The sequence below is a fragment of the Silene latifolia genome, chromosome 9, assembly GCF_048544455.1.
Source record: "Silene latifolia isolate original U9 population chromosome 9, ASM4854445v1, whole genome shotgun sequence".
NCBI classification, from domain to species: Eukaryota; Viridiplantae; Streptophyta; class Magnoliopsida; order Caryophyllales; family Caryophyllaceae; genus Silene; species Silene latifolia.
This window is the reverse complement of record NC_133534.1, coordinates 70,566,486-70,574,716: the sequence shown is the minus strand read 5'-3', so window position 1 is coordinate 70,574,716 and position 8,231 is coordinate 70,566,486. Positions and strand designations below refer to the sequence as shown.

At 32.3% G+C, this 8,231-nt stretch overlaps 1 non-coding gene and 1 pseudogene across 1 annotated transcript; one reads left to right on the top strand and one right to left on the bottom strand.

Moving 5' to 3' along the window:
- Positions 1–1,210: 1,210 nt before the first annotated feature.
- LOC141601186 (uncharacterized) lies at positions 1,211–4,831 on the bottom strand (annotated as a pseudogene).
- Positions 4,832–5,380: 549 nt separating this feature from the next.
- On the top strand, positions 5,381–5,453 carry TRNAF-GAA (transfer RNA phenylalanine (anticodon GAA)). Its single transcript has one exon. It is a non-coding gene; the product is annotated as a tRNA-Phe (tRNA).
- Positions 5,454–8,231: the final 2,778 nt, after the last annotated feature.

Sequence of the window (8,231 nt, the reverse complement as noted above, 5' to 3'; positions counted from 1 at the left end):
GCAAGTGTTCGGATCTATTATGACATAGATGTTTGGCGCCCAACGGACCTTTTTGGGGGTTTAAGATTCTAATTCTAAATCCCTTTTGAATTAAGCTAAAAACTTTTTTGTTGTGCAACTTAGACGATTCCTATCGCAATTCTAAAATATTATATCGAGATCCTAAATATTTTACTATACAATATCCATCCAATATATTTATAATTAATATAATTACTATTTTATTAATTATAATATAATAAGTAATACTCTCATCCTAACTATTTAGGATAGCACTAACAATCGTTTAGTCATTACTAAAGAAATACCCAAATTTTTAGTCATTCAAATTTAATATATATAGTTTATACTCATTTTTCCATTTATAAAGACGACTAAGCCCAAATGCCGTATTTTTGGAAATACTGTTATAAGTTCTATACATATACATTCTAATCAACAATTTTAAAATTAAAAGACGACACCAAAGTAATTGCACTTTCCTTACTTTGTTATGTTTCCGACGTAACTCTCATCAACTAGTATCGAATATTTAGATTTTTTTAATAGCAATATTTATTTAATTTTAAATTTTTAAATTAAATAAAAAATCGATGAATAAAATAATATTAAGAGTTTATTGAATTGAAATATTTATAAATATTATAATTATAGAAAAATCTTATTAAATAAAAGAATTTAATATTTGAAATAGACGAAACGAAATAAAAAAATTCTGTACTGTATCTGTGTATTCGTTATCCTTACGAAATCTCAGATAAACTGGAACGATCTGATCTGATAAGGGATATAATGAAATTCTTTAATTAGGTTTTTCCAGAATAAAAATGTAATTTTTTTTTATTAATGGACCAATAAAAATGTTATTCGAAACGTCCCGTAATCTTCAACCAATTATGCGCTTCAATATAATTCCCAAGAGTAAGTGTTATAGCTTGTTTCCAATACTCGGCGGCTTGATCAAACCAAGCCTCTGCAATTTCAGAATCTCCCTGTCGGATGGCCTGTTCTCCCCGGTCGGAATAGGTGGGTCAATTCCTTCCCTTAGAACCGTACTTGAGACTTTCCTACCTCATACGGCTCCGCAGTCAATTCTTTTGATGTCCTTTTTTCCCTATAAAAAGGAAAACAAGGAATGAGATTTCTCATAGATCTCTCCCACTCTTCGAGATAACCAAAAGAGGTTAATCAGATGAGTTTCAAACTTTCATTTTTTTTTATTAAAAATATTTTTTTATTAATAATAAGTTTTTTTTAGTTTTATCTTTTCTCCCACCCGCAGAAGAATTAAGTATAGGTATTTACTCCTATTGTTAGTATTTTCGGCAAGGTAACTATCTCGATTTCATATCGAAATTTATATAGAATCTTTGAGAAAGACTTTCCTTTCTAAAAAAAGTACTAAAGAAAAGACTTACTATCTTTGGGATCTGATCCTACACCGCCGCTCAATACCTTAGTGGATCAACTCTATTACAGAAGTTAATTACTCACTTTTATATATCTTATTATTCTTATATATAGGCATAAATAAGCAGTTCTTTTCTTAATGTATTGGCCCAAAACCTCGTTAATTGATCTTTACGGTGCTTCCTCTCTATCAATTTAAAATTTTTATCCATAGACGACATTAAAAAAAGTATCTAGGCATATCTTATTTCGTCATATTTTCATTCCCATTTCTATGAAGTGTATTTCTTTCCTACAGCTCAAAAAATCGGCGTTTTAGATGATGCATATGTAGTGAGCCTATTTTTTTTTAGTAAATACTAAAAAAAAGAGGGGGGGTCTTCCTTTTTCCTTCTATAGTGGAGATAGTCGCACGTAATGACAGATCACTGCCATATTATTAAAAGCTTGGGGTAAGAATGGGTTTCGTTCTAGTGCCCGGAAATAATATTCTAAAGCTTTCGTATGTTCCCCATTACTTATGTGAATAAGGCCTATATTATAGAGTATATAACTTCGATCGTAGGGGTCAATTTCTAGTCGCATAGCTTCATCATAATTCTGTAAAGCTTCCGCATAATTTCCTTCGGATTGAGCTGACATCCGTTACGGTCGTTATTCGATTCAAAGAATCGCCGTTCCAGAACCGTACATGAAATTTTCATCTCATACGGCTCCTCCTTTAAATACGCATAATGAGCATCAAAAATACATAGAATAATAATAATAAACAGGGTTTAATCTCATTATGAACTGAGTGGGGCTAGTGTTAAAAAAAAATATCTAGCCAACCTTCTTGCGCAAGAACTTGTACTAACATCAAATGCCTTGATACTAATATAGAAAAGATAACTCGAACAATTAGTTTGTTCTCAACGCCTCCTAATTTCCAGGAAATAGTCACTTCAACAGTCTTTGATGGTTATACGGGTATCCAAAGTACCAACGAGATGGATGTTTGTTATCCCAACCATTCTTGTTAGGCCCAATCGAGATAAGAAAAGGGAGTTAGTAAGTCATTTTAAACAAAGCTTTTGTGTTGTCGATTGCTAGGTGTAGTGCTTTTTCCCCTATGCCGCCTATTGGAACTTTATTACTAAGAAGTCGGACTGACCTGTAATACAGAACACACAGGTGTAACCTTCCGCTCAATACTAATACTAAAATTGAGGCTTGAAGCATAGTATTTGAGGCTGCATCAATCGGGGATACACGACAGAAGGAATTGTTCTATTTCTAAACTTCACCTTCAACAAGCGTAGACTTTTTTCTAATTAAGAATATAAGACTATTTATTCTTTCTATTTCGAATCGTATCTCTTTCTCATCAACCTAGAAACAGAAAATAAAAAAATGATCAAATCACACCATCTCTATAATACGTAAATGCCTCTTTTTCTCCCGAAGTTGTCGGAATGATTCGTAATAAAATATTGGCCACAATTGAAAAGGTCTTATCAATAAAATTTCCATTTATTCGCGATCTAGACATAGGTATCAATCCATTCTATAATTAGTCTCAGTACCTCTTGTGGAAAAAAGATTTCCCAAGCAAAGGATTTGTACAATACGAAATAACATAAAAACAGATTCAGCTCAAAAAATTAAATAAAGATAAAAAACTTCTACTTACATTATATATTATTATATTTTTTATTTTTGACTTTTTTATTCAAGAATTAATAAGAAATGGGGGAATTCCATTCGAATCCATCCAAATAAAATGTAGTAATGAATGTAGTAATGGAGGAACTATTCCCCGAAAAGGCATTTTTTTTAAGTTACGGAATTCTAGTATATAAATCTAAATATAAATCGAACCGCAGTCGAAGAGTATCCATTAATCATACATCATACATAGTCTAAAAAACCTAAACTCATCAATCAGTTAATTTGTTCCAATTTGGTGATTTAATCAAGTAGGTATAGGTATATTCAGATATTTATCTATACGATTTGATTTATAATTAAAGGGTAGGAACATCATATGAACAAATATGAATTAATCATTCAATATATTATCTATGTTTATACTTTCACAAGAAAAAACATGTTTTTAAATTGAATCCTTCGAGCAAAGCTTTTTTATAAAAACTTATCTATTTATTTAGTTATAGAATATATAGAATTCTCTGGTTGATGCTCTAACCTCTGAGCTAAGCGGGCTCATAGAAATTCGACATACATAAAAACTATATCTTAGTTTAAGCTTATTCATTTTTATTCTTTTATGATATAAATTATATAAATAAAAAAAAGGAAATATAAAATCGAGTTTATTTATATTTCTGTAGATTTTTTATTTTTCATCTAGAACAATTTTATTCTATTATATAATTCTATTTAAATTGAAATCATTATTATATCTGCTAACTAATATATAAATTAGATTATAATGAGAAATGAGGGCTAGTAATTGAAAAAAATGCATTATGAAAATTTTCATTATAGCTATAATGAATAGATATTTTTTTAGTTATGTTATTTTAGGGGTTTGCCCCAAGAAAACGTAAAAAAAAATAGAAATAAATCAAGAAAAATGAAATCCAGATTATAGATTATAATAATATAAAAAATAATATTCTATTTTCATTCAGAGACGAATACGAAAAACAAAGAATCGATCCTTTGAGTATTAAAAACTGCATAAAGGAAAGAAGCGTATATATGCTCTCTATTCATCTATATTGAATTGTACCTACAGAAATGATAGAATCATTTCGGATTAGACCAAAGCAAGTTTCAAATTTATAGTCTTTCCAATAGAAATTAAATAGAAAAAAAAAAGAGGAAAAAACTTTTCGGTATATTAATCTGTATAAAATCTAAAAAATGCGAGAGGTACGGAAGGGGGGGACATCCCATTGGGGTCCTAATTTTATAAAATATAATGGGGATATGGCGAAATCGGTAGACGCTACGAACTTAATTGGCTTGAGCCTTAGTATGGAAACCTACTAAGTGAAAACTTTCAAATTCAGAGAAACCCTGGAATTAAAAAAAAGGGCAATCCTGAGCCAACTCCTTTTTTCAAAAGCAAAAAAAGGTATTAAGAAAGCAAGAAAAAAAGGATAGGTGCAGAGACTCAAAGGGAGCTGTTCTAACAAATGGGGTTGACTGTGTTGTTATAAGTATAAGACTTCTTCCCTCTAAATTTCAAACCAAGAAAAAGGGTGAAGAATATACGTACTGAAATGATTAATGACAACCCAAATCTGTTCTGTATTTTTTTTCTAATTTTGAGATATAGAAAATAATATAGTATTTTATATATAGTAGAGATTTATAATAGGAAATTTAAAATGCAAGAATTGTTGTGAATCGATTCCAAGTTAAAAGTGGAATCCATATTTATTCATCAAAACATTCACACTCACTCCATAGTCTGATAGATCTTGTGAAGAACTGATTAATCGGATGAGAATAAAGATAGAGTCCCGTTCTACATGTCAATACTGACAACAATGAAATTTATAGTAAGAGGAAAATCCGTCGACTTTTAAAATCGTGAGGGTTCAAGTCCCTCTATCCCCAAAAGCTTTTTTCACTCCTTAAAAAATTATCTTTTTTTGCATTACCATTTTAAAGTTAAAGATGGTTTTGTTCCTATATACATATATTTTTTGATCTTATTACAAGTCTTATAATATATATGATGATCTTATAATATATATGATAGGAGGACAAAAAAATATCTTTTATTTGGGCAGGCAGTACTCCGTTGAGTAATTCCTAATCAATATTTTTACATTTTTATATATTAATATAAAACTTATGTAAAATTATATACAGAGTTCCTCTTTTTGAAGACCCCAAAAATTCCGGTACCTATATAATTGTAATACTTTTCATCCTTTTAATTGATTGACTAATTGACACAAACCCAAGTTATCTCGTAAAATGGGGAGATGATGCACCAGAAAAGGGAATGGTCGGGATAGCTCAGCTGGTAGAGCAGAGGACTGAAAATCCTCGTGTCACCAGTTCAAATCTGGTTCCTGGCACAATTGTGTTTTTTTATTCTATACCTAGAAATTGACGATTATGAGTCGATATACAAGTCGAGATCATGACACATAAGTAAGTTATTTAGCTAGTTGTCGTGCGAAATACCCCATCTATCTAAAAACTGGATGGGTAGATAGTTTAAAAAAGAAACCCTTTTTTTAGGGTTTTAATTTTTTGCTGCTATTGGGTTTCCTCTTATGTAAAATACATTTTAATATAATACTTCATATATATTCCAATCGGATTACCTTTCATTTTAATATAGATTTCTGTATGGATTTATATTTTTTCTTTTCCTCATACATCCTATGACTTTACGTAACCTGTCTAAGTAAGTGTAAGTTATTAATGTATGCGCGGTACAAAGTTCAGGATACAGAACTTTTTAGTTCATTCTATTGGCTCTTAGCTCATTCAAAAATTTTTAAATTTGTCTTTTCTTTTTTCTCCATCCATATCCATAATACCAACGGGAAATCTATTATTCTGTTTGATCTAGAACATACAAACAGTCTTTAGCTACCTCATACTGTAGAAGTTAAATTAGTTTTTTATCGTTTAATACGCATCTTGTATTTCGTAAAAATTGGGTACAATATAATCCTTACGCAAAGGCCATCCTACCCAACTCTCGGGCATTAAAATGCGTTTTAGGCGCGGATGGTTATCATATGAAATTCCCAACATATCATAAGATTCCCTTTCTTGAAAATCCGCGCTTTTCCAAACCCAGAACACGGACGGAATTCTAGGATGACTCCTTGGAGCAAATACTTTTATGCATACCTCTTCCGGTTGATCCGCACCATACTCTAATCTCGTAAGATGATACACACTAGATAACAGCCCTCCCGGGGCTACGTCATAGGCACATTGAGAACGTAGATAATTGTAACCATATACGTATAAAATAACAGCAATGGAATGCCAATCTTCGGGCTTAATTTATAAAGTCTCTATTCCTTGGTAATCAAAGCCTAAAGATCTATGAACTAGCCCATGTTTGGCTAGCCAAGCAGACAAACGACCCTGCATCTTGTTTATATCTCCCACATTCTTTTTTTTTTTAGATTAAATTTATGAAAATGAATCCGCCGCTTATGTTTACAATTACACAAAAGTGAATCCCATTTAATTCACTAATTCCTGGGAAGATACTGAATTTTTGTATTCGAAAAATGTTTCGGGAAGAATCTCTGAAGTAAATGGAGATTTATATTTATAAAGTAATCCTTGATCATAATTTCCCGTATGAATACTCCGCCCAACCCGAAACTTGTGGTTGATAGTAAAACATCGATTTTTCTGTTGAGACTTAATCCTATCTTGATAAATTTCCCTAGATATTTTCTTACGAAGCTTTGTTATAGCATCTATAACTGCTTCCGGTTTTGGAGGACAGCCCGGCAAATAGACATCCACGGGAATTAGTTTATCGACCCCCCGAACAGTACTGTAGGAATCGGTACTGAACATCCCCCCGGTAATTGTACACGCTCCCATAGCAATAACATATTTAGGTTCGGGCATTTGCTCATATAATCTCACTAAAGAAGGCGCCATTTTCATTGTTACTGTACCGGCTGTTAAAATTAGGTCCGCTTGTCTAGGGCTCGATCTTGGTACCAGCCCATAACGGTCAAAGTCGAATCGCGAGCCTATTAATGAAGCAAATTCAATGAAACAACAGCTGGTCCCATAGAGAAGCGGCCATAAACTAGAGAGTCTTGACCAATTTGAAAAATCATTTGATGTAGTTGAAATAACTGAGTTTTGGGTTATTTGATTAAGTAGTGGAAACTCAATAGAATTCATAACTATTTCCATCTTTTTTTTACTTTTTTTATTGTATAAATTTTCGGGGATTAAGACCATTCCAATGCTCCTTTTCGCCATGCATAAACTAAACCAACAATTAGGATAAGCACGAAAATTAAAGCTTCTATAAATACGGATACGCCCAATATATCGAAACTCATTGCCCATGGATAAAGAAAAACCGTTTCAACATCAAAAACAACAAAAACTAGAGCAAACATATAATAACGGATTCTAAATTGTAACTAGAGCTGATCAAAAGCGGGCTTGGGCCGGACATGGGCCGGGCCTAGCTGCTAAAAAAGTGTCCGGCGAGCCGTATTTTATAGCCCGAGCCCGCTAAGCGGGCCATTTTCCACTGTCCGTACCCGCCCACTTCAAGAGAGCGGGCCGGCCCGTGGGCCTGACTAAAATAAAATACAAAAATTAGTGTTTTTATTAAAACACGAGTTTGTTATTGCTACATCCCCTAAATCTTAACAATTATCTTTAAAAGCTTACTCTTAAAAAAGTATACTCATTTTCAAAAGATAAGTTTACTAGATTTTGGAAAAAATACAAGTTTGGCAATGTTCTACTACAAACATCAAAAGTTCATTTTTGCCTCGGTATTTGCGCGGCACCGTTAGCGATTACATACACTCCTGTGTAAGTACTTGAAAGGTACTATCTTTATACGACAACCTGTTAGCATGTACAATCTCAGAGAATTTTTATGACAAGTGTAAATACCGACAATCTTCCACTTATACGTAAGGCAGAAATATTCATTTGCGCTACCTAATTGATTTAGAGTGTAAAAATTGCAAATGAAATGAGCAGAGAACGTCTGAGAATTGAGGGTTTAAGGACTTTTATGAGATTACTAATAATAGCGGGCATAGCGGGCCGCCCATGGGCAATTTTGTTTAGTCCAAGCCCGTCCATTTATTTTAGCGGGCCTATTTTTCTTGTCC